The 27,048-nt window shown below is 37.8% G+C and overlaps 1 non-coding gene across 1 annotated transcript; it reads left to right on the top strand.

Moving 5' to 3' along the window:
- The first annotated feature begins 19,565 nt into the window (after positions 1-19,565).
- Positions 19,566-19,673, top strand: LOC112086949. Its single transcript, XR_002899802.1, has one exon. It is a non-coding gene; the product is annotated as a small nucleolar RNA R71 (small nucleolar RNA).
- Positions 19,674-27,048: the final 7,375 nt, after the last annotated feature.

Genomic DNA, 27,048 nt, shown 5'->3' with positions numbered 1-27,048 from the left:
GACCGCGCATATGCAATCCCCAATAGTGGTTCTAGGGCAACGACTTCTCAAAATCAAAACAAGATAATATAATCCAACCACAGATGTGTCAATTACCTCGATTAGCCTTTAATGTCGGATCAGTGCAGCAAAATGTCAAGAAGGGCTCGACGATCTCTCGTTCTCTAGTTCTCTCTGTCGGGATCGCTGGGAGAGGAAGCTGCTCAAAGATGGTTTAAAGATGGTCCACAAAGCCCTGTTCCTGATCTCTTCCTGATTGGATAAATTTTTGGCGCCTAATATTCGTCTATACCCTCCTGATTGGTCAATTTTCTAGACGCTCGTTTCTGATAGGCTAGTTGTGCTTATATCTCATTGGCCGAAATTTGGTAAACCGCTTTTCATTGGTTCATCAACGCTTAATTATCATTGGCCGAATTTCTATTTCTAATTTTTTTTCTATAAAAAATTACAAGGACTACTTCGACATTTCCAAACTCATTAAAAGGTGAGGGACCCGCAAGGGGTACGAGAGAATGAAAAGGTATACGTCTGAATAAATAATTTCTCAAAGGAGTGTCTCAGGTTATTCCTCCGTATCGACAAAATCCGAAATACTCCGCAATACCCAAAAAATCCAAAAAAATCCAGACAAACCCGCAAAAACCAAAAATGTAAGGAAAAAAAAAAACAAACCAGAAATGTTCATAACTTCCTTTAAATACGGAAATTCAAAAAACCAAACAAGTTTAGCCAAGTTTACATGTTTCATACTTTCATTCATGCTCACAACTTCATTCATGTTCACAAAACTTGAAATAAAATCATAAATCTGAAAAAAAAAAAACAGCTTCTTCTTATCCAAATCTGAGTACACAACTTCAGTCTCTATTCCAACATTAACAAATCAAATGGATAACAGCAGTCAGCAGAAGAAGATAATTAAAAACATTACCACCGCTAAGAGTTGTACCATTTGAGCTAGTAAATTTACCTCACAATCCAAGTGTTCAAGATCAAGAGTCCTTGTTGTCGGGTCTTCTAATTCAAGTTCAGTCAAGTATTGGACTCTACAAAATCTGAAAAAAAGTTAAAAAGACAAAATGTTACAAGTTCAAACAAGTTAAGAGAGAATGTTAATATAAAACAAAAACCGTTAATAGAACACATACTTTTTCCAAGCTCGTCAAGTAGTTCTATCTCAGCAAGCATGTGTGCATTTGTAACAAATGTTCTCTTACTTAAATTAATCTCAGCCTTCATCCATTGCTCAAAGTACATCAAGACCTCGATCATATAATGAGTTAAACAATAACTCCTATATGGATCTATGATTCCGCCATTAGTACTAAAAGTATTTTCCGAAGCAACAGAAGATACTTGCATTGCTAGCACATCCCTATCTATTTTAGATAAGATAGAGAACTTACCACTGTTGACTTTCCAATAAGACAAAACATCATATTCCAATCCAGGCATAGAGCTTTTTTTTTTTCAATTTTTTCCTTCAGATATATAAATGTATATCCAATTCATCTATTACATCTTCAACTCCTATGTCATCAACCATCTCCTGATACACACTGTCCATCCTTATACCCAAAATCATTATCAAGAAAATCCATGTGGTCCTCGTTATCCCTGCAACTTGATCTTGGCCACTAGAAGAGGATGCCTGAGTTGAGAGATATGATGGCACAATTGTTTCTTTCTTAAGCCGAGCAGTATACTCTGTCATCAGAGATCTCATAAAATCAATAGATTGATTGATACAGTTCCTTTGGTTCTGCAGTGTTTCCACCATAAATCCTTTCAAAATAAATATTAATAAACTGCTTTTTCTTGGTCGGATCTAAGATTCTAGCTATGATAACCATCATATTGATGTTTTTTTATTCTATCCCATTACTTGTCAAATTTGGCAAGTATCTACTGAGCCTTAACTTTCATTTTAAGGTCCAAACCGTAGGTTATTTTCATCAAATTTCTTTGTATAGGCACTATCTCACAATAACATTTATATGAGCAAATAGTAGTAGATCCTGACACAATCAAAGTAGAGTTGTAGAAAATGATGAGAAAGCTTACTAACCTCTCCACTGAATTCCCATCCATTGATACAGGTGGTCCAACCCTCTTATCCATTCTCTAATTCCAAAAAGAAGTCATGATACATCTTATCTTCACGTTCCATTCTATCAAAAGCAACTCTGAAATTAATAGCGTGTAGTAGCAAGATATTTTGAATTCCACCTTGTCTTGACATCCAAAGACAAGCTCTCCCTCTTGATCTTTCCTGACACAACCTTAAGTTCAAACGAGTTTAATCTCAGAGTTGAAAACATACTGTACTGCATTCCTTATTGTGGTCACATTATCACCTAAGTCATGCAAACCGTCTTGCACAATCAAGTTGATTATATGCACATTACATCTCATATGCATGAATTCTCCATCTAAAACCAGTGCCTTATTGTTAAGTAAGCTAAATGCCCTTTGAAATCTTCTTAGAGCAGATGAGTTGGTCATTGCATTGTCCAATGTGATAGTGAATATTTTCTCTATTCCCCATTCAGCCAAACACTAAAGAAAAACAGCATCTATTATCTGACCTTTATGATAAGTGATGTATTCAAACCCAATTATCAGCTTCTTCAGATCCTAATTTGCATCAATATAATGCACTGTAACCACCATATAACTAGTACATGTAGGCTGAGCTTTCCAAATGTTAGTTGTGAGAGACACTCTTTGCTTAGAAGTCGTAATCAAGTTCTTCAGAGCTGCTTTTCTTTGTACATAGATTTCCACAATTTGTCTTATAGCAGTTATTCTAGAATGAGGCTGGTAGATTTAACCTTGTTGCAGAAGTAATTTCTAAGCTAAACTCTCAACGAACGCAAGTGGCAATTCCGCGAAGACTAACAACTCATTAGTAGCTTCTTTGAAAACAGCCTTTGAAAATTTTGCTTCTGCCACAATCATTAGTAATGATTTATGTACCCTTAGCCTTAGCTATATTACATGCCAAGTAATTTTTGCAACACGTCAAATGCTTTTGCGAGTTTGAAGTCCCTTGTGTTGATGCACAACTGAAATCTCAAAGACAATAGTTGCATCTGCATTTTATCACAGTTGTCTGGTTCTCTCGTAAAGTGTTCCCATAATGGAGACCTTGTACTTGGTGGCCTCTTTGAAGCTGGTGGTTTGGAACTAGCACTCGAACAATTTTTCCTTTTGCCTCGGCTTGTAGGGATTTCTTGAGTTTCTTCTGTTCCATCATTTTGGTCAATGTCAATCTCCTTTGGATTTGATGAAGAATCCATCTACACATATGGAAGATACAAAACATCAACATTTTAAACAATTAGAGTATTAAGAGAGCAACATACTTGATGCGATTGTAAACGGGGTTGGTCGGTTTTATTAAACTTCAGGTTTTAAATTTATAACCCCTAAATGTCTGCAAGTGCACAGATGTGCGCTGTAGTACTTAGGGTATCGATCTACAGAGACTTAGTTGTTTCAGTACGAATTTACGGCAATGCTTAAATCAAATTAGAACTAACCAATTTGGGTTTTGGTTTTGGGTTTTGGTTGTCACAAAATATAAACTAGAAATCTAAACAAGTAAAAGCAATTAAAAACGAAAGCAAGTGAAAGCAAGTAATAAGCGATTAAACAAGAGCGAATGGAAGCAGGTAATAAGCGAATGAAAAGCAAGGCTGTAAACAATGGAAAACAAACATTGGGGCTCAAGGGGTTTCGCAGGGATTCATGGACTAGGCTATGTCGATTTTAAACAAGTGATAAAGGTTATCGACTACGTATGTTCTAGAACTCGAGGCACGGAAGTATGAATAGCCTACTTTCGCAGCACTAAACAACTATCTCTCGCAACCATGATCAGTAGGTTTCCACTCTGATCATGGAAGGGAGTAGATGCAATAGCAGAACAAGACTCATCAACATTCACAACTCAACTACAGGTAGGTTTCCACTCCTATAGAATTATTGCTCGTTTCACCCTAGTTCGGACGATCAATGAAAGCTTTTGCAACATATCATATCAGATCAGTTTCTAAGTGGCCAGCAAAGAATCACACAGTAAAATCAAAGGCAAATGAAGAACATCTAGAAGATTAATAACCCTAAATCTATCGATTCATAAGAAAAGACACACGAAATTCCCTTTGAAAAATCTCTTTAAACCCAACTGGGAAACTACTCAAACATATTGTAACAAAGCATCATAGAGTATTGAAAGTTGCAGAAAATTAAAGAAAACAGGAAAGAAAAACAAAGAACGGAGAAGCAGACGGAGGCGCAATAACTTCCTCCAGCGGCGGCTCCTTCTTATGAGACGGAGGCGGCCTCTAGGGTTGCTCCCACAAAAATCTCTCTCTCTCTCTACATTTGTCTAAATTTTGGTATCTCCTCTTTAGAATGACCTAAAGAGGGTATTTATAACTTCTGGAGTTGTCCTAGATACTTAGGGCTTCAAAAATAGTAAAAAGAATCGATTTGGGCTTTAATTATGTCGTCTGAGAAGTGAAAGACTACTGGCCGCGGTCGCGGTGCTTCTACCCGCGGGGAAATAGGCTTTGGCCGCGGTCCCGGCTTATGTCATCTTCCAAAACTGTATTTTCTGTCTTTATTGCATCGCTTGTATCTGAAGATCTAACCGTTGGATTGTCTCCAAACTAAGTGCATTAGAAAGCTGGTTGTATCCTATATGTTGTCACAAATTTTAGGGGTGATCAGACGGTGAGAAGATCTTCATCGCTTGCCATACTTCTGATGGTCTGCATTTATCCAAAATTGCTCATTTGTTCTAATTGCATATCTTTTGTCCAATTTTCCTGAAAGGTCTTTTGAAATTCTAAAACATTGAAAAAAAAAATTAAAAACAATTGAAAACAGAGTTAAAACACATGCATAAGACATAATTATGATCCATAAAAGTGGTCAAAATACAGCGTTATCAACTCCCCCAGACTTACTTTTTTGTTTGTCCTCAAACAAACCCAGATCAAGTCAGGAAAAAATTTAAAAAATCGCAGGAACTAAGCAATATCTCAGTGACCGTCCTTCTAAAAATTTAAAAAATTCTCACCAAAATACAAACAAACTAGTCCGTTAATCCGTCATGCGAAAATCTACACACTTGGATCTAACTTCCAGTCAACTAGCTCTCTACATTCGTTAAGTGTGATGGTGAATTATCATTAAAGACATTATTCAGGGTAGACGGCGTTTGACATTAAAGGCTATTTAAGTGGTGGAGTTAAAGTGTTTCAGGTTACCTGAAGATCTGGAGGATGCAAGATATTATGCAAAACCGCAAGAGAGAGAAGGATCTGTTGGTGACCGCAAATTTTCAGTCACTTCTCCTTTGCCAAATGTTGTTGCATAATCTTCCTCCTTTGTTATAAACAGCTGTTCCCCCAGACTTAGATCTTTTCCGGGAATCAGAAAGATAATCTCCAAAACTCCATATAATCGAATCAGGTTTTCCTCAAGGATAAAATTTGGTCCTCCTAAACTCTCTAAGGATTTTTTTTTTTTTTCAAATTTCCTTTCCTTTCAATTTTTTTTCGAATCTTTTTTTTTGTTTTTTTGGAAATAGGAAACACTTTTTATAGAGAGGGAGTCTAAGGGACGAAATTGTACCAAGATTTTGAAGTTTTTCCAAGGCAAACTGAGTTTTCTCCTGTTGTTGAATCATTCCAATGAAATCGCAGGTCTTCGTCTTCAGTGACTGAAAACCGCGTTGATCCTCTTTCTCTCCGACGTTTTTGCACATATCTGCATATAGAACAATGAAGAACAAAAGTGCATGTGGTTTGAAAAAGGTTAGGTTCGGTGGGCAACTAGCTAAAGGTAAACTAGCCATTCAGGATCAACAAAGAGTGGTAAGAGGATAAAGGAGTCCTGAATGTATGATTCGTTTCCCTGATCTAACACTTTAATGAGAAAATTAAGTCAAAATTAAGTCCATACAAAATGAGCTAATATATCCTGTCAGAAAGAATTTCCATGAATAGAAGTCTTCTGGTGGGAGTTCGTAATGCAAGTATTCTAGCTACCGCCTAGTCTAGACCTAAATCACAAAAACAGCAAAAACCAAGGAAATAGCGTAGAAGCAGACTGGTCTAAATCATCATAGTATTGTTTATTGTGTTCCTGGTTTGAAAACTTTTTGAAAAATTTTATGAAAAATTTGCCGGGAAAAATTTTTATGTAAAACTTTTTGAAAAATTTTATGTGTCCAGAACAAACTCAAAACAATTCAAATTTCGTTAGTAACGGATGAACATCCTCCCCCATACTTATTTCACACTGTCCTGAGTGTGATAAATCTTGGAAAGAATGGTAAAGAAAATAAAAAAGCTGAAATGTTTAAGTGAACTTATCGTGCTGGAGAATGTTGCTCGCCTTTTGTGTTTGTTCTTCCTTAGTAAAAACCTGAAATTAAATGAAACAAAAACAAGGCACTGGAAATATAAAATAAAGGTCAAAGGGAAATAAATAAAATACCAAGTGGGTTGCCTCCCACTAAGCGCTCGTTTCAAGTCGTTAGCTTGACATTGTTGCTCGATTAGACTTATCCGGGGTCGTGACACTCCTTGATCTCATCATTAGCCGATGATGGATCAATTAAAAACATCACTTTTCTTTCGTCTTGTCTTTCTTCAGCCAGATATGGCTTTACACGCTGTCCATTCACTGTGAATGAGTTTCCGGTTTTGTCCAATAGGACAATGGCTCCGTATGATTTAACTTTCTTTATCGTGAAGGGTCCTGACCATCTTGAACGTAATTTTCCTGGAAAAAGCTTAAGACAAGAATTCAAAAGAAGAACTTTATCGTTAGGAGCAAAAGTTCTATGAATAATCTTCTTATCATGATATGCTTTAGTCCTCTCTTTGTAGATTTTTGAGTTTTCGTAAGCATTGTGTCGGATTTCTCCTAACTCATGAAGTTGAAGTAGTCTTCTTTCTCCAGGTGTTTTTGTGTTCATGTTCATCTCCTTGATAGTCCATTGCGCTTTATACTCGAGTTCTACTGGAAGGTGACATGTTTTTCCGTAAACTAGGTTGAATAGTGTTGTTCCTAATAGCGTCTTGAATGCTGTTCGATATGCCCATAATGCGTCGTCAAGCTTTGTAGACCAATCCTTGCGATGAACTGCAGTTGTTTTCTACAAAATCAACTTGATTTCTCTGTTTGAGATTTCTACTTGACCGCTGGTTTGGGGATGGTATGGAGAAGTAACTTTATGAGTAACTCTATTCTTTCTAAGAAGATTTTCGAAAACTCTATTGATGAAATGCGATCCTCCGTCGCTTATCACACTTCTAGGAACTCCAAAACGCGGGAATATCACAGATTTAAACAGCTTCATGACGACTTTCGCATCATTGGTGGAGCTAGCGACTGCTTCAACCCACTTAGAGACGTAGTCTACTACTACTAAGATGTATTGGTTTCCAAAAGATGTAGGAAATGGTCCCATAAAAACTATTCCCCAGACATCGAAAATTTTTACCTCGAGAATAAAATTTGAGGCATCTCATATCTTGAGTATCTTTGAACAAGGTATCTTTGAACAAGGTATGCCACCAAAAACCTGCTTGTAAGATCTTTGAAGCAGTTTTGAAGGTTGCAAAATGTCCTGCATAAGACGAGCTATGGCATCCGAATAAAATTCCTTCCATCTCTTCTTCAGCCACGCATCTTTGAAATAACCCATCAGTGATGTGCTGTCGTGTTGAGGGTTGTCAAGTTTTACCCTAAATGAAATCAATAGCCGCAAGTGCACAGCTGATCGATTGTAGTACTTAGGGATCGAATCCACATGGAAGGAGGATCTTTCCTGCAAAAGCCTTCGAAAGAAATATAAAGTAAGGAAGTCTAGAACCAAACGATTTTTTGGGGGGTTTCGGTGGTGTGTTTAAAATGTAAAAACGAATCTTAAAGAGAAAATACGGGAATTAAAAGGCCCTAATAACTAAACCTAGCGAAAACGAGTAAAAACGAGAAAAACGGCTAACCTAATTGCTTAAATAAAAATCGATTGAAAGAGTAAATAAACTAGACTAAAGCTTGAATGAAAATCGGTGTAAATCTAATAAGAAAAGAGGCGCTGGGGTTCAGGGAAGTTTTCTCAGGGGTACGAACGATTCAAAACATTGCTAGAGAGTAAATTTGATAAGATCTTAGCTTAAACTTTTCAAACGGGAGTCACGGATGTATAACAATCTCTCTCAACCCTGACCAGTAGGTTTCCACTCTGGCCCTGGAAAAGAAGAGATGTATTATGTTTAAGACTCGTCAGCATTCACAAATCGCCCATAGGTAGGTTTCCACTCCTATATTTGTTTTGCTCTCCCAAACTAGATCTGACACCGGATGAACACTTTCGTGTCACCAAGCATCTGGATCAGATTGTAGTTCATGACGCTACTCTCATGCAGTAAAAACGAATTCAGAAGAAAAAGTTCTAAGATTCAGCTCAAAAGCTCATGGAATCCTCATCGAACATATAAATCCCCATCAAAAATCCCTTAGTCCCAACAATAAAACTACTCAGACATGATGAACGAAATCAAAAACATAGTATTAAAAAGTAGAATAGAAACCGAAATTGAAAAAGAAAGAACAAGGGTTCAAAAGGCAAATCTCTCTCTCCCTAAAACCTAAAACTTAAAAAGTATTCTAAAACAATAATAACATATGAGGGCATGATACGAATTAAGGTTCCTAAGACATGTATTTATTGTGCTCAAGACATCTCTGGGCGTCACTTAGGGTTTCTCCAAATGAGCGAATCATTTTGGGCTTCAGAAATGGGCTTTCGGGCTCAGAGTTAGCTGGCCGCGGTCGGGATGAGTGTGACCGCGGGAAATGAGTGGCTGGCCGCGGTCGTGGTGCTTCTGACCACGGGAAATGCTCTGTTGGCCGCGGGTGGAAACGCTTGCCGGCTGGTTTACGGGACATCTTGCTCTTCGTGTATCTTTTGATTGAACCGTTGGATTGCCAAGCTGTAAAGTTTGCTGGAAAGCTGATACTTCCATCTTTAAGGTCTCCAAATTTGAGCTGGATCAGACGGTGAGAAGGCCTTCAATCGGAGGTGAATTTCTGACGGTTTGACTCTGAGCTGAAATCTGGTTTTCTATCCATTTTGTTAAGCTTTTCCCTAAGTTACCTGAAAAGAGTCTTGGAACTACAAATACTAGAAAAACGTAATAAAAGTACTTGAAAGCAATTAAAAACATAGAAAAAGTATTTCAAAACGATCCATAAAAGTGGTCAAAATACGGTGTTATCAACTCCCCCAAACTTAAACCTTTGTTTGTCCTCAAACAAAGCAAAAGCATAAACTGATTAAGTGAAAACAAAAATAGGAAATGCACAAATTTCAGAGACATGAACTCCTAAACTAGGACCAAAGATCATGCATCAATCCACAACTTAGTCTAGAAAATTCTCACCAATGCACAAAAGATACTAGTCCACTTTTTCCGTCATGCAAAACTTAAACAATCTAAATCTTGATTCCAGTGAACTAGCTCTCTACATTCATTAAGTTCAATAGTGAGTTCTCATTAAAGACATCATCCAGGGTAGACGGCGTTTGGCATTAAATGGCTGTTTAAGTGGTGGAGTTAAAGTGTTTCGGGTTACCTGAAGATCTGGACGAAGCAAGATAATATGTAAAACCGCAAGAGAGATAAGGACCTGTTGATGACCGCAATTTTCAGTCACTTATTCTTGCCAAATGCTGTTGCATAATCCTTCCTCATTTGTTGTAAACAGCTATTCCCCCACACTTAGATTCTTTCCGGAAATCAGAAAATGATCTCCAAAACTCCATAAAATCAGACTCCAGTTGCCTTGGGACTTAAAATTCGACATCTCTAGACTCTCTAAAGCTTTTATTTCCTTCTTTTCTTATTTTTGGATTTTTGGTTTTTTTTTGAAAAGGAAATGTCTTTTAAAGAGAGAGAGACTAGAGGACGAGATTGTACCAAAATTTGAGATTTTTCTAAGGCAAACTGAGCTTCCTCTTGTGTTGAATCCTTCCGGGAACTTTTCCGGCAAATCGCAGGTCTCTGTCCTTGGTGACTGAAAACTGCATCGTTCCTCTTTCTCTCCAACTTTTTTGCACTTATCTGCATATAAGACAATAGAAAACAAGACTGCATGTGGTTTGAAAGAGGACTGGTTAAGGTGGGGAACTAGCTAAAGATGAACTAGGCATTCAGGATCAACTGAGAGTGATAAAAGGATAAAGGAGTCTTGAATGTATGATTCGTTTCCCTGGTCTAATGCTTCAATGAGAAAGTTAAGTCCAAATTAAGTCCAAATAAAACAGAGATAATGTATTCCTTCATCTAAATCGAAATCATTCAAATTCTTCTAGGGTACTTTGTTTCAAATGTGCTTAGCTACCGCCTAGTCTAGTCCTAAATCATGAATGAGCATGTCACTAGGAACAGTCTAAAAGCACACAGTCAACTATCATTGATTCATGTTCACCATTCCCTTTAAAACGTATTTTGTTTTGAAAACCGATTTTGAAAAACTTTAAGGAAAATGCAAGAAGTGTAGATAATGCAAGACTCATGAAAGAAAAGTGGTTAGCAAGGGATGAAATCCTCCCCCAGACTTAAATCACATTGTCCTCAGTGTGAAACAAATCGAGATTGGATGAGAAAAATGCATAGATAATCGAATTGGTAAGGCCAAAGAGAACTTACCTGGATCCGGGATGCTGGTGGAGATGAACCGTATTCATTCGAAGAGGTTTGGGAAGGTGATAGGTGGTGATGAAGGTGGTGGAAAGTGATGAATAAGGTAGAGTAGGGATTGGTGAGGTGGAATGAGGTGAAGTGGGTGGTTTGGGGTTGGGTTTGATCTCAACGACCTTTTGCCGCAGTCAGGAGCCACGCGACCGCGGCAAACCAGTGCTCGTCCGCGGTCAGAAAGACGAGACCGCGGTCGAACGGGTGTTTCCCGCGGTCATAACACCTGCGACTGCGGGGGCTTATCTCGCGGCCTCTTCCTGCTTCTCCTTGGTTCCTGCTGGGCCGAGCACTCAGGGACCATCTTTCTTTTTGGTTTTTTCGGGTTTTTTTGATTTTTTTGGCTTTTTTGTTTTATAAGAAACACCTGAAACTAAGAAAAATAAAAAGATCAATAGAAAAACAAAGAAAAATCCTAAAGAAAACAATACCTAAATGAGTTGCCTCCCATTAAGCGCTTCTGTTTTAAGTCATTTAGCTCGACTTTTGGTGTTGGACGTGGCTTAGTCCAATGAGGAAGACCTTGTCCTGAGACAAGTCTTTTTCGACATCTCCTTGCTTTGCCTAGCAGGTTCTTCTTCACTCCAAAGTTCTTATTCAAACTCTTCTGTTGCAGAATGTTTTCCTGCTTTGCTGTTGTATGAGACAGCTTCTGTGAAGACATCTTTGTCGATATTAGCAAATGAAATCCTCCGGTTTGGCCAGTCCATTAAAGCTCCGGAAGTTGCTAGAAAAGACCATCCGAGAATCATTGGATATGTTGCGTCTCTCGTCTCGACAATGTAGAAGTCGACAGGCACTATGCAATCTCCTATTCTCAAAGGAATTTCATGAGCTATTCCTTGAGGTGTTGCATTGGAATCATCAGCTAGACTAATCTTTGCTCTAGTCCTGCGCAGGTGTTTAATACCAAGTATCAAAGCAATTGCCTTGGAAATCATGTTAAGACAAGCTCCAGAATCACAAAGCACGTTTTTAAACATTTCTCCTCTAATAGAACAAGAGATAAGAAACTGACCTACACCTTCGATTTTGTGAAGTGTTCGAATAGGTTTACCTCTTCTTGCATGGTTGAACAAGTCTTCTATCTCAGGGATTGATTCCTTGCTCTCACAGAAGTAGTGGCCTATCATGAAGTCCTTGCAAGCTCTGGCAAAGGTGATTCCTTCAGGCAAATTTCGAACCACATCATTGAATTCGTCGAGCTTTTCTTTGCTGATTTTGTTGGTGTAGTGGCTGCAGTCTTCAGGCTTTTTGAGGTGAATCGCATAGACAGCTGCTTCTGGTGTTGTCATGTATCGAGCTCGCATAAAATATCTATGGATATCCTCTTTAGACTCCTTGCAGTACCTGAAAAAGACTTGCAAACGACCAAGCTTCCAGATTTCATCAAAGCTTAGGTGAGCAGGGAATGACCTGACTACGTTGTTGAACTCCATTAGCTTCTCTCTACTGATGTTGTTTGTGATCCATTGAATTTCTCCTGAACTGTCCTCTGAGGTATATCCTGCGTTTGGATCTTTTACAAACAACCCATACTCTTCATCTTCAGAGTATTTCTCTTCATACTCATCTTCACAAGACAAGGCCATGTTGCAGGGCCATGACTTGTCCTCGTCTTCAGATCTTTGGGTTCTGATGGATCAAACCGGTTGTTGATGGAGTGGTTTAGTCATACCAGGAGGTGTATTAGACGCACAGCTGCTTGTATGAGCTGAACGGAACTGTTTTAGAACGTTTTTCCGGTTGGCCTTGACTGCAGGTGACGCGACCGCGGGAAAACGACCATGGGCCGCGGGTAGACCTAACACGACCGCGGGAGAAGGCTTCTTGGCCGCGGTCGGAAGCGACGCGACCGCGGGGGAGTGTCTCCCAGTTGATTTGCTGTTGTTGCTTGCTCATTTGCTTCCTGGATGATCTCCTGGGTCTTCTAGCTTGATGTACTTCCTCTATGGGCTTGAGCCTTTAGTTTTTATTGTTGTAATCTGCTCTCCAAGTCCTTGTATGATCTCCTCAACCTTTTCTTCAACTTCATCAAGAGCATAGACAACTTTGTCCATGGTTGAGTCAAGCTCTTCGGTTTTGTCAATGACTTTGTAAACCTTCTCTGAAACTTCGACTGTGAAGTCATAAGACTCGTTCTTAGCTTCGTTTAGGGCTTTGTCCACATCATCAAGTTTGAAATCCAGGTCCATGACTTTGTTTTTGGTGTTGCGGAGCTCATAGGTGTGCTTTGCTTGCTCTTCCTCCATGCTGTCGAAACTGTTAGCGATCATAGCTGCGACCTTGGTTGCTCGTTCTTCTATTGAATTGACTTGTGAGGCTAGGTTATCGATCTTCTCATTGAAAATTTTTGATATCCCGTCAATCCTTTCGTTTAGAGCGGCTGTAGCGGTTGCTTGAGCTTCTATGAATTGCTTGATCACGCATTCGAGCTGACTCAATCGATTGCTGAGCTGGACGTTCTCATCTCGGTGGAGAATCTGGTGAGGTAGGCGATACATAGGATATCTAGGGTTTCCCATTCGAGGTACGTATGGCTCGTTCTGGAACGTTCTGTAGTCTTCGGTTCGAATTTCTTCGTAGAGATCGCGTAAGTACTGCTTCTCTGTGTCTGGTGGCTTGAGGAGTGTTATAGAAACCTTCCTCATAGTGTGTATTTCGATTTATAGGATCCATATCTTCTGAAATGGAAACAAAATAACCGAAAAATGGAAATATGCAGAAAAAGGGGTTCTAGAGTCGATTTACCAACCTTTCTTGGGGTTTTGCGGAAAAGAAAACGCGTGCCTTCCCCGGCAACGGCGCCAACAACTTGATGTGCTGTCGTGTTGAGGGTTTTCAAGTTTTACCCTACATGAAATCAATAGCCGCAACTATGAATACGCCACTGTCGTGATCATAGACAACTATCTCTCTCAACCCTGACCAGTAGGTTTCCACTCTGGCCCTGGAAAAGAAGAGATGTATTATGTTTAAGAATCGTCAGCATTCACAAATCGCCCATAGGTAGGTTTCCACTCCTATATTTGTTTTGCTCTCCCAAACTAGATCTGACACCGGATGAACACTTTCGTGTCACCAAGCATCTGGATCAGATTGTAGTTCATGACGCTACTCTCATGCAGTAAAAACGAATTCAGAAGAAAAAGTTCTAAGATTCAGCTCAAAAGCTCATGGAATCCTCATCGAACATATAAATCCCCATCAAAAATCCCTTAGTCCCAACAATAAAACTACTCAGACATGATGAACGAAATCAAAAACATAGTATTAAAAACTAGAATAGAAACCGAAATTGAAAAAGAAAGAACAAGGGTTCAAGAGGCAAATCTCTCTCTCCCTAAAACCTAAAACTTAAAAAGTATTCTAAAACAATAAGAACATATGAGGGCATGATACGAATTAGGGTTCCTAAGACATGTATTTATAGTGCTCAAGACATCTCTGGGCGTCACTTAGGGTTTCTCCAAATGAGGGAATCATTTTGGGCTTCAGAAATGGGCCTTCGAGCTCGGAGTTAGCTGGCCGCGGTCGGGATGAGTGTGACCGCGGGAAATGAGTGGCTGGCCGCGGTCGCGGTGCTTCTTACCGCGGGAAATGCTCTGTTGGCCGCGGGTGGAAACGCTTGCCGGCTGATTTATGGGACATCTTGCTATTCGTGAATCTTTTGATTGAACCGTTGGATTTCCAAGCTGTAAAGTGTGCTGGAAAGCTGATACTTCCATCTTTAAGGTCTCCAAATTTGAGCTGGATCAGACGGTGAGAAGGCCTTCAATCAGGGGTGAACTTCTGACGGTTTGACTCTGAGCTGAAATCTGGTTTTCTATCCATTTTGTTAAGCTTTTCCCTAAGTTACCTGAAAAGAGTCTTGGAAATACAAATACTAGAAAAACGTAATAAAGTACTTGAAAGCAATTAAAAATATAGAAAAATTATTTCAAAACGATCCATAAAAATGGTCAAAATACGGTGTTATCAACTCCCCCAGACTTAAACCTTAAACAAAGCAAAAGCATAAACTGGTTAAGTGAAAACAAAAATAGGAAATGCACAAATCTCAGAGACATGAACTCCCAAACTAGGACCAAAGATCGTGCATCAATCCACAACTTAGTCTAGAAAATTCTCACCAATGGACAAAAGATACTAGTCCACTTTTTCCGTCATGCAAAACTTAAACAATCTAAATCTTGATTCTAGTCAACTAGCTCTCTACATTCATAAAGTTCAATAGTGAGTTCTCATTAAAGACATCATTCAGGGTAGACGGCGTTTGGCATTAAATGGCTGTTTAAGTGGTGGAGTTAAAGTGTTTCGGGTTACCTGAAGATCTGGAGGATGCAAGATAATATGCAAAACCGCAAGAAAGATAAGGACCTGTTGATGACCGCAATTTTCAGTCACTTCTTCTTGCCAAATGTTGTTGCATAATCCTTCCTCCTTTGTTGTAAACAGCTATTCCCCCAGACTTATATTCTTTCCGGAAATCAGAAAATGATCTCCAAAACTCCATAAAATCAGACTCCAGTTGCCTTGGGACTTAAAATTCGACCTCTCTAGAATCTCTAAGGCTTTTATTTCCTTCTTTTCTTATTTTCGGATTTTTTTTTTTTTTTTGAAAAGGAAATGCCTTTTAAAGAGAGAGAGACTAGAGGACGAGATTGTACCAAAATTTGAGATTTTTCTAAGGCAAACTGAGCTTCCTCTTGTGTTGAATTCTTCCGGGAACTTTTCCGGCAAATCGCAGGTCTCTGTCCTTGGTGACTGAAAACTGCGTTGTTCCTCTTTCTCTCCAACGTTTTTGCACTTATCTGCATATAAGACAATAGAAAACAAGACTGCATGTGGTTTGAAAGAGGACTGGTTAAGGTGGGGAACTCGCTAAAGATTAACTAGCCATTCAGGATCAACTGAGAGTGATAAAAGGATAAAGGAGTCCTGAATGTATGATTCGTTTCCCTGGTCTAATGCTTCAATGAGAAAGTTAAGTCCAAATTAAGTCCAAATAAAACAGAGCTAGTGTATTCCTTCATCTAAATCAAAATCATTCAAATTCCTCTGGGATACTTTGTTTCAAATGTGCTTAGCTACCGCCTATTCTAGTCCTAAATCATGAATGAGCATGTCACTAGGAACAGTCTAAAAGCGCACAGTCAACTATCATTGATTCATGTTCACCATTCCCTTTAAAACGTATTTTGTTTTTGAAAACCGATTCTGAAAAACTTTAAGGAAAATGCAAAAAGTGTAGATAATGCAAGACTCATGAAAGAAAAGTGGTTAGAAAGAGATGAAATCCTCCCCCAGACTTAAATCACACTGTCCTCAGTGTGAAACAAATCGAGATTGGATGAGAAAAATGCATAGATAATCGAATTGGTAAGGCCAAAGAGAACTTACCTGGATCTGTGATGCTGGTGGAGATGAACCGGATCCATTCGAAGAGGTTTGAGAAGGTGATAGGTGGTGATGAAGGTGGTGGAAAGTGATGAATGAGGTGCAGTTTCTAGAGTTCTGCTTGCATTGAGCTTCGTCTAGAGTTCTGCTTGCGTAGTAGATTATGTGCAGTTTCTTATCTTTTTGTTGGCCAAGCACTGCTCCGACTGCATAGTCACTTGCATCGCACATGATTTCTTATGGGAGTTCCCAATCAGGTGCTTGCACGACTAGAGCGAAGACAATGGCTTCTTTGATCTTATGAAACGCGGCTAAGCAGTCATCATCGAACTCGAAGTTCGTTTCCTTACAAAGCAAACGCGTAAGAGGTCTAGCTATTTGAGAAATTTTTTTATGAAGCGCCTATAGAATCCTGCATGTCCTAAGAAAACCGATTGTAGGCTTGTACGTTTGCCTTTTACGTTTGTGGGTGGTTGTAGGCTTGTCATGACTTTGATTTTTGCTTTGTCAACTTCAATTACTTTTCCCGAAATCCTGTGCCAAAGCACGATTCCGTCTCGTACCATGAAGTGATATTTTTCCCCAATTTAATACTAAGTGCTTATCTTCACATCTTTGCAGGACTTTACCAAGGTTGCCTAAGCATTTTTTAAAAGAAGATCCGTAGACCGAGAAATCATCCATGAATACTTCCATGAAATCTTCGATAAAGTCTGTGAAGATCGACATCATGCACTGCTGGAAGGAGGCATGTGCATTACACAATCCAAAAGGCATTCGTCGGTAAGCAAACGTGCCGTATGGACAAGTAAATGTCGTTTTTTCTTGATCCTCCGGGCGAACAGGAATTTGGAAAAATCCAGAGTATCCATCAAGGAAGCAGTAGTAGGGGTGATTGGCTAACCTTTCTAGCATTTAATCTATGAAAGGAAGTGGAAAATGATCTTTCCTAGTTGCTGCATTCAGTTTTTGGTAATCAATGCACATACGATGTCCGGTGACTGTTCTTGTAGCGATCATTTCATCCTTATCGTTTTTAATGATAGTGACTCCTCTTTTCTTTGGGACAACATGAACTGGGCTAACCCAAGTGCTATTTGAGATAGGAAAGATTATTCCAGCTTCGAAAAGCTTCATAATCTCCTTCTTGACAACATTTATGAGATTAGGGTTCAGTCTCCTTTGACTTTCGATTGAGTTTTTAGCATTATCCTCTAGATTAATCTTGTGCATACAGAGATCTTGGGAGATTCCAGGTATGTCATCAAGTGAATATCCTAAGGCTTTTCTATGCTTTCTCAGCTCAGACAACAGCATTGTGGTTTCTTCTTCTGTTAAACCAGAATTTATAATGATAGGATAAGTAGAATTTGGTCCAAAGAAAGCGTACTTAAGTCCAATGGGAAGAGGTTTAAGCTCGACTTTAGGTCTTTAAGCTCGCTCCAAGGATCATTATTTGCTGCGGCAATGTCTTTAGGAGGTGTAGGAATGTTTGTTTGGTCCTTAAGGTCTAGATAGTTTAGAGGCTTCCTATAAGTTTCAGACTTATCAAGCATACGTGCGCACTCACTTGAAATTTCTTCAAGGAAATTATGTTCATCTTTTGCGGGTGAAAGCGTGATACTTAAAGGGTCGTCGAGAAGTAGATCTTCATAGACTTCCTCAATAATTCTGTCTAACTCATTAATCCAACAAATTTTGCCATCCAAAGTCGGTTTCTCGAAACTTCTGTTCATGTCAAATTGCATAACTAGGCCGGCTATATGAAGGTCAATTTTTCCTTCCGGGACATTGATTATGGCTCCGGCTGTAGATAGGAATGGTCTTCCAAGAATAAGGGGATCCTTAGGTTCTCTTTCTAACTCTAGAACTACGAAATCAGTTGGTATGGAATATTTTTCTATTTCTACGGGAACGTCTATTAAGATACCTACGAGTTGTCTAACGGAACAATCAGCTAATGCTAAGGAAATTTTAGTGGGCTGGAAAGTGTGGTATCCTAAACGTTTTGCTACTGAAAGAGGCATCATGTTTATGCTTGATCCTAAATCACAAAGAGCACGCTCAAAAGCTACATCATTGATGGTGCAGAAAAGTACGAAGCTTCCAGGGTCGTTTTTCTTTTCAGGGATTCGGCTTTGCAGGATAGAACTACATTCATGGATTATCATCATAACGCCTTCTTAAAGAGTTAAAGAATTTGTTAAAATACCATTCATGTATTTTCTTAAAGCGGGAATCATAACAAAAGCTTCTACAAAAGGTAATCTCACATTTAATTGATCGATCAACTCCTTCAGCTTAGCTTTTTCTTTCTCCTTCTTCGGGGCTCTTAAGGCTCTAGGATAGGGTGGTTTAGGTTTGTAAACACGAGTTGGTGGAGATGGAATTGGGTCTTCTACGAGAATATCGTGGGATGTATCTTCCCTTACTTCTTCTCCATCCTTCTCTCCTACCACTTCTTTTTCAATGTCTTCTATCTTGATTCTTTCTCTTTCCTTTTCCTTATCCTTTTCGGCATCTTTGGGATTTTTAGGAAATTCAGGCTCTTTGTAAGCTAACCCACTCCTAAGTGTGATAGCTTTCACATGATCGGAGGGATCTGCTTCCCTTGAACTTTCGAAAAATTTTTCACTTGGCTCCTCCTCAGAATTTTCTATGTTTTTAGAATTAGTTTTGATCATAAGGCTAAGGAGGGTGGAAAATTTTTCATTGAAATCTTCTTGCATCATTTTTAGTTCAGATCTAAGATCACTAATTTCTTGAGACCTAGATTTTTCAAGCTCTAGAATTCTTCTGTTTAGATTTTCAGCTTCAGAAGAGGGAAAACTAGGATAGGGATTAGAATTAGATTGAACAGCCCAGATTTGTCCGGAAGAGGGATTCCTGCAGTTGTATGCCTCGCGACCGTGGAAAATTGGGTCTTGGCCGCGGTCCGGTGAAGCACGACCGTAGTGAAAGCATGGTTTCCCGCGGTCCGAAAGGATGGACCCGCAGTGATCAGAAACAAAGGGAAGATCTTGAATTTGATAGACTTCTGCAGTGTTCATCATATGTTGATCATAAGAATCCATTGGGTTGTCCCAACCATCAAAGTTACACGTATTGTGTGCCTTGGTTGGTTGTTGCAATCCAAGTTGACTCATTATGTGATGGAGACACTTCATGACTTCCGAAAACTTTTCTTTCTTCTCAGGAACTGCAGGATTGCCAAAGGTTGTTTGATTACGGATGCTGTTTGCGAGATTGTTGATAAAAACATGAGCATCTTCTACAGATCTAGTTGAGAAGTCTCCATTAGTTGCTGTGTCAAAAGAGTGTTATAACTCTGGAGTTATGCATCGATAGAAGATACCCATCAGGTATTCGTCGGTATATCCGTGGTGTGGACAATCTCTTCGGTATTCCCTAAATCTCTCCCAAGTATCTAAAAGATCTTCATCTTCTTTTTGTTTAAAAGTTATTATCTTGTTTCTTAAGAGATTGGAACGATTTCTAGTGTAAAAACGATTTAGGAAAGCGTTTCTACACGCTTTCCACGTTTTTATAGAAGCAGGTTCTAAAGATTTTAGCCATTTACTGGCATTGTTTCTCAAAGAGAATGGGAAAAGACTACACTTGTTGTAATCCCTATTTGATGTAATGGTTACACATAATTCTTCGAACGTCTCGATATAGTCCATCGGGTGTTCGGATGAATAACCACAGAACTGATTTTGTTGAACTAAGTGGATACAAAGTACCTTAATTTCGGTTTTGCCATCCTCTGGTAAGGCTGGTTGAATAGCTCTTCGATCTCCCAAGAACTTTTCGAGTGAATCGAAACTTCCAATCAGTTCATCATCATCTTCATGTTTTACTGATCCGATTAGCTCATTGTCATCATAGATCGGTTCTTCAAACTCTTCATCGCTCACGTCATCGTCGCTCGGATCACCGTTCACACGATTTGGTGGAACATGTTTCCGGTCTCCCATTGCAGAAAAACCTGAAAAATTCAAAAGAAAAATTAAAAGTAAACAAGTGTTCTAATGGATTTAAGCTGGGATTCGCAACGAAACAAATCAAAGTCCCCGGCAACGGCGCCAAAAACTTGATGCGATTGTAAACGGAGTTGATCGGTTTTACTAAGCTTCAGGTTTTAAATTTATAACCCCTAAATGTCTGTAAGTGCACAGATGTGCGCTGTAGTACTTAGGGTATCGATCCACAGAGACTTAGTTGTTTCAGTACAAATTTACAACAATGCTTAAATCAGATTAGAACTAAACAATTTGGGTTTTGGTTTTAGGTTTTGGTTTTGAGTTTTGGTTGTCACTAAATCTAAACTAGAATACTAAACAAGTAAAAGCAATTAAAAACGAAAGCAAGTGAAAGCAAGTAATAAGCGATTAAACAAGAGCGAATGGAAGCAGGTAATAAGCGAATGAAAAGCAAGGCTGTAAACAATGGAAAACAAACGTTGGGGCTCAAGGGGTTTCGCAGGGATTCATGGACTAGGCTATGTCGATTTTAAACAAATGATAAAGGTAATCGACTATGTATGTTCTAGAACTCGAGGCACGGAAGTATGAATAGCCTACTTTCGCAGCACTAAACAACTATCTCTCCAACCATGATCAGTAGGTTTCCACTCTGATCCTGGAAGGGAGTAGATGCAATAGCAGAACAAGACTCATCAACATTCACAACTCAGCTACAGGTAGGTTTCCACTCCTATAGAATTATTGCTCGTTTCACCCTAGTTCGGACGATATGATCAATGAAAGCTTTTGCAACATATCATATCAGATCAGCTTCTAAGTGGCCAGCAAAGAATCACACAGTAAAATCAAAGGCAAATGAAGAACATCTAGAAGATTAATAACCCTAAATCTATCGATTCATAAGAAAAGACACATGAAATTCCCTTTGAAAAATCTCTTTAAACCCAACTGGGAAACTACTCAAACATATTGTAACAAAGCATCATAGAGTATTGAAAGTTGCAGGAAATTAAAGAAAACAGGAAAGAAAAACAAAGAACGGAGAAGCAGACGGAGGCGCAATAACTTCCTCCAGCGGCGGCTCCTTCTTATGAGACGGAGGCGGCCTCTAGGGTTGCTCCCACGAAAATCTCTCTCTCTCTCTCTCTACATTTGTCTAAATTTTGGTATCTCCTCTTTAGAATGACCTAAAGAGGGTATTTATAACTTCTGGAGTTGTCCTGGATACTTAGGGCTTCAAAAATAGTAAAGAGAATCGATTTGGGCTTTAATTATGTCGTCTGAGAAGTGAAAGACTACTGGCCGCGGTCGCGGTGCTTCTACCCGCAGGGAAATAGGCTTTGGCCGCGGTCCTGGCTTATGTCGTCTTCCGAAACATCAGGTGTATCTGAAGATCTAACCGTTGGATTGTCTCAAACCAAGTGCATTAGAAAGCTGGTTGTATCCTCTATGTTTTCACAAAATTTGGGGGTGATCAGAGGGTGAGAAGATCTTCATCGCTTGCCATAATTCTGACGGTCTGCATTTGTCCAAAATTGCTCATTTGTTCCAAATTGCATATCTTTTACCCAATTTTCCTAAAAAGTCTTTTGAAACTCTAAAACATTGAAAAAAAATTAAAAACCATTGAAAACAGAGTTAAAACACCTGCATAAGACATAATTATGATCCATAAAAGTGGTCAAAATACGGTGTTATCAATATTGTGAGTCACAAGAGCAGATGATAACACCGTATTTTGACCGCTTTTGTGGATCTTTTCTAAATGCTTTTCAAGTAATTTTTATTTATTTTAAATGTTTTAACTATGGTTTTCTAGTATGTGTAGTTCCAAGATTTTTTTCAAGTAATTAAGGCAAAAAGAGTGCATTTTTGGAGCAAATATCATTTTGGACAAATTCAGACCATCAGAAGTTTCACATCTGATAAAGAAATTATTACCGTCTGATCATCCCCAAAATTAGACCTAACTATATTTTATCCCGTACATCCACACGAGAATTTTTTTAGTCAAAAATTATAATATAATTTATGTTATTTTATAGATATAATTTTTCTAAAGTGACAAAGATTTATTTTTGTATTTAATTATAATTTGTTTTTAATTCTTTTTCTAGTATTATTATGATCACTATCATAAAACCATAATTCTAACCCGACCATTCTATTAACTGAAAAATGACTGTTATTATAAAAAATATACATTTAACTCACTCATTTTATTAATTCGAAAAGAACCATGGTTAAAAGACCATAATTCTAACCCACATGTTTATATTATTATATAATATAAATTTTACTACTTTTGAAATAATTTTTATCTTAATATCATGCATGTTTTGATAATCTAACCCGTTTAAAAGCACAATTATAAAAACTACATAACTCACCCGTTCAAATTACTATATAATATTAATATTTATCAGTTTTCAATATGTGAAATTTTAGTTTGATTGAATATGATTGAAAACAATAATTCGTTAATTTTATATGTGTTATTCTGAAATTATTTATTTTTCAAATGTTAAATCAAATCTAACGTATATTTAAGAAAATCTAGAGTAATTTAAATTAATATCTATTTTCAGAATTAAATTTAATTAAAAGATAAATAGTTTAATATGAGCTATATTTAAGGAATTTTTTAGATATATAAATAATATCTAATTTTCGAAATAAAATATATAGATAAAAAAATATGTTTTTAAAATAATAATGCAACAAAATAGGATAGTTTTTAAACAGTTTTTAAACATTAAAAAAAAAGAACTTTGGGAGTGTTTGGATGCAAGCACTAAAAGTGTTTCTGTTTTAATAGAATAGATATAAAGGAGACAAAATAGATATAAAGGAGACAACTAGCTTTCAATTACAATTGGTTTGGAGACAATCCAATGATTAAATCTCCAGATATCCTTGATGCACTGAAGACATATTCTGCGATCTCGCGAAGGAAGCAAGCGCAAAAAGAATATTCAACCTTATAAGCCAATCTCCACGGGTCCAGGGGCCACAAACTCGGAGAACACACTCTTGTCCACGTCAGGAGCTCTCTGGCCGCGACCAAACCTCCATTCACCACAGGTGGAAGCCTCACGACCAGGGCTGACTAAAAGGCTGGCCCAAGACCCTGTTTCAAGCCCAATTCGTCTTCTCTTCAAAGAAAACCCTAAGGACGACTGGACAAAGTTGAAGACATATAAATACGTATCTTAGCTGACCTATTTTTGTGTGCCTCAAAAGATCTCTTTTTGGGAGCCACAAAATTTAGATTTTTTAGGGGTTTTATGTTCTTATGTTCTTAGTTATTAGTTTAGGGAGATAGCGATTTCTCTTGAACCCTCTTTATGTTCTACCTTTACTTTATGCAATATTTAAGTTCAGCTTTTACTTTTATGTCTTTTAATTTTGGTTTTACTTTCTCCATGTTCGATAGTTGTTTAAAGGATTTGAAAAGAATTTTTCTCCGAGCCTAGCTTTTGAAATCGAGATGCTTCTTCTTCATCTCCTTGTCTCTTTTTATATACTTCTTTCTTTTAATTACTTTCTACACGTTTTGGAATAATGAGGTAATGAGTCTAAAGGCTCCATCGAAGGGAATCGACTGTGTTCGGTAGGGATCTTTACGAGATAAACTAAGCCGAATTCTATAAATATTTCTTCTAAGCTTTCATTTAATGCATGGATCTAGCGTCGCGAACTAGAGACTGATCTACGTACTTAGTGTTGCGAGAGTTTTCATTAGGTGTCAGATCTAGCTAGAGAAGAGCGATTCTGCTATAGGAGACGAAATCTACCTATCGGTGAATCGTGAGTACTGGCGAGTCTTGTGCAAGTTATTGTATACATCTGTGGCTGGGGTAAGAGTCGAAAGCTACTGGTCAGCGTCGTGGATGAAAGTTGGTTATGATCACGAGAGTGACGTAGTCATACCCCCGTACTCTAGCTCTAAGAATTTACTACGATCAATCTTAAGAGTTTTGCTTTGCGCTTTGAATCAATCAAATCCCGTAGATATCCTTTTTATTCAACATCAATTTATTCACTTCTAGTTTAAGTTTTATTTTCCTTCTTAATATATATATATATATATATATAAATTGTGACAACCTATCCAAAACCTTTTTTGTCTTAGAATTTATTTACTAATTCTGGTTCTAAGGTTTTGTAGGTAAAGTGTGGATTCTTTGTAAATCGACATCCTAAGTATTACAACGCATTGCTGTGCACTTGCAGATAAATAAGGGTACAAATTCAAAACATGAAACCGCAAAGTAAACCCTAGCAGCATCAGAAGACAATCAAATAGAACTCACAAAAACAATAACAAGAGACACTGAAATCACAAATCGACGAGAAGAAGAAAAATCTAGGAGAAGACAATTAAATCGGAAGACTCAAGAGGCACATGACCTTAACAAGTTGCTTGAAATCGAAATAATGTAAACACATACTTTTGAACGATTTCTTGAAGTCTCTGAAAGAGGAGACGAAGAACGGTTTTGATTTAGAAAATCCATTTGCCGATTTATGTTTTTAGAAACTATATCTCTCAGTAATAGAGTAGAAATCAGAAGGTTAAGAGGTAGAATCACGCAAAATTGTATATGATTTCCGAAAAAAAATGGATCTGTTTGGATACTCGTTTGGAAATTGGTTCGGATCGGTTAAATCTGATATCCAAAATCTTATATATAAAAGTTTCTCAACTCTCTCCAGCTGAGTGACATATCAGCACTGGAGAGAGTGACACATATTCCAAAAAATTATCTCTACTATTAATGCATGAACAAATTTTAATTTAGTTTTTATTATGTTAAAAATATTAAATCATCAGAATAATATAAATTAAATTTAAATTTAAATTAAACATCACAATATGAAAAAAAAATAACTTGAGATGTTTTAGTTTTGTCTACTTTTTTTTTATATGATTTATTCATTTTAGTTAACAAAGATAATTTATACATAAAAAGTAAAAAAAAAAATTCAAACAACTGAAAAACAAGTTTTTTAGAGTTAGAAAACCACAAAACACAAAAAAAACATTCATTAAACAACTGAAAAGATAACAAATTATCAAAATAAAAAGAAAAATGTCAAAATAGAAAGGAAAAGAATATGATACCAAATAAATAGAATCAATGAAATATGTGAAAACAAAACATGAATATAGTAAACTGAAGAAAGTAAAAATGATCGAAAAAAATAAGTTATGAAATAAAAATTAAAAAAATAGGTTAAGAATTTCAAACAACTGAATAACAAGTTTTGAGATTGCTAGATTGAGATTTCAAAATGATTGCTATATTGAGATTTCAATGAAAAAAAGTTAAAAAAATAATAGATAGAAAAGATTATTAGGGTCATAAAAATATTAAAGAAATCACAAAAAAATTTGATAATTGAACGAAGAAATTAAAAACATAAGTAAAACAAGATTTGTGCGTAGCACGGATTCTCTCCTAGTTTGAATTAAAATAAGATCCATGATGTCGAGCAAAAGCGGGGTTGTTGTTTTCGTTTTACTAAGCTTCAGGTTTTAAATTTATAACCCCTAAATATCTGCAAGTTCACAGATGTGCGCTGTAGTACTTAGGGTATCGATCCACAGAGACTTAGTTGTTTCAGTACGAATTCACGGCAATGCTTAAATCAGATTAGAACTAAACAGGTTTTGGTTTTTGGTTTTGGGTTTTTGGTTGTAACTAACTCTAAACTAAAAAGCAAAGAAAGTAAAAGCAATTGAAAAATGAAAGCAAGTAAAGCAAGTAGTAAGCGATTAAACAAGCGGCGAATTGAAGCAAAGAACAAGCGAATGAAAAGCAAACTAAATCGAAGGTTGTAAACAATAAAAGACAAACGTTGGGGCTCAAGGGTAATTCGCAGGGGTTCATGGACTAAGCTATGTCGATTTTAAACAAGTGATAAAGGTAATCAACTACGTATGTTCTAGAACTCGAGGCACGGAAGTATGAATAGCCTACTTTCATAGCACTAAACAACTATCTCTCGCAACCCTGATCAGTAGGTTTCCACTCTGATCCTGGAAGGGAGAAGATGCAATAGCAGAACAAGACTCATCCACATTCACAACTACAGGTATGTTTCCACTCCTATAGAATCATTGCTCGTTTCACCCTAGTTCAGACAATCAATGAAAACTTTCGCAACATATCATATCAGATCAGCTTCTAAGTGGCCAGCAGAGAATCACGCAGTAAGATTAAAGGCAAACGAAGAACATCTAGAAGATTATAAGTCCTAAATCTATCGATTCATAAGCAAAGAAGCATGAAATTCCCTTTGAAAAATCTCTTTAAACCCAACTGGGTAACTACTCAAACATATTGTAAACAATCATCACAGAGTACTGAAAGTTGCAGGAAATTAAAAGAAAAGAAGGGAGAAAAACGAAGAACAGCGAAGCAGATGGGGGCGCGATGGCTTCCTCCAGCGGCAGCTCCTTCTTCTGAGACGGCGGCCTCCTAGGGTTTCTCACACGAAAATCTCTATCTCTCTCTCTAAGTTTGTCTCTCGTTCGATTCCTCTCTTTAGAATGACCTAAAGAGGGTATTTATACCTTCTGGGGTGGTCCTAGACACTTAGGGCTTCAAAAATAATGAAATGAATTGATCTGGGCTTTAATTAATTCTTCTGGAAAGTGAGAGACCAAGTTACGCGGTCGCGGTGGCTTTACCCGCGGGAAAACAGGTGTTGGCCGCGGTCCCGGCCAATGCTCTCTTCCGGAACTGCATTTTCTGTCATTCTTGCATCGGGAGTATCTGAAGATCTAATCGTTGGATTGTCTCCAAACCAAGTGCATTAGAAATCTGGTTGGATCCTCTATCTTGTCTCAAATTTTGGGGGTG

The sequence above is a fragment of the Eutrema salsugineum genome, unplaced genomic scaffold, assembly GCF_000478725.1.
Source record: "Eutrema salsugineum unplaced genomic scaffold, Eutsalg1_0 scaffold_2, whole genome shotgun sequence".
NCBI classification, from domain to species: domain Eukaryota; kingdom Viridiplantae; phylum Streptophyta; class Magnoliopsida; order Brassicales; family Brassicaceae; genus Eutrema; species Eutrema salsugineum.
The sequence above is the reverse complement of the archived record's forward strand: the minus strand, read 5'-3'. Positions and strand labels throughout refer to the sequence as shown.